This window comes from Penaeus monodon, chromosome 23, assembly GCF_015228065.2.
Source record: "Penaeus monodon isolate SGIC_2016 chromosome 23, NSTDA_Pmon_1, whole genome shotgun sequence".
Taxonomy (NCBI): Eukaryota; Metazoa; Arthropoda; class Malacostraca; order Decapoda; family Penaeidae; genus Penaeus; species Penaeus monodon.
Window position 1 is genome coordinate 41,350,470 of NC_051408.1, and position 722 is coordinate 41,351,191.

Here is a 722-nt window from a genome sequence, read left to right on the forward strand (position 1 = left end):
CTAAACCCCAACAAGAAGGTTTACAATTCCCCAAAGTAAAAACAAACAAAAACATCTTTAAAAAAACTTCTAAAATAAAAAAGACTACCCATTCCCCCAATAAAATTTCACCCCCATAAAAAATGTTCCCCCCAAAAATTATCCTTAAAACGAGAACCCCCTTTTGGATAAGGGGCCCCCTTTTCCCCAAAAGGTCAGGAAGAATTCCTTTAAAAAATCCCCTTGCAAACCAAAAAACAACAACCAGAAAAAAGATTTTCCTTTGAGGGGTTTCTTTTTACAAAAACAAATTAAAGGACTTTCAAAAAGTAAAAAAAAAAACCCATAAGGAAAAAAAATTATGAAAAAGGACCCCAAAAAACTAACCCACTCAACCTCACAAAAAGGTACATTTTCCCCCTTTACAAAAAAAAACACACGGCCAAAACCAAAACTAAGTCCCAAAAATTTAAAAAATTTTAAATAAAACTGAACCCCACATCCTTTTCCCCCAAACTTTTTCCTTTTTTTGTCAATAAACCAGCCTGCTTTTTTTAAACATACTTTTTCCAAAAAATTATCTTAATTTGCCTACTTAAGCATAATGAACTTTAAAAAAACTCTCCAAACTATTTTTTTTTTTCAAGGAAGTATATATATTTCTCAAAGTTTTTGTTAGTAATGGTCCTGTTCTTTATATTAAAAGTTTTCCAGTTTTTTTAATCCACTGATGGGTTTTTTCA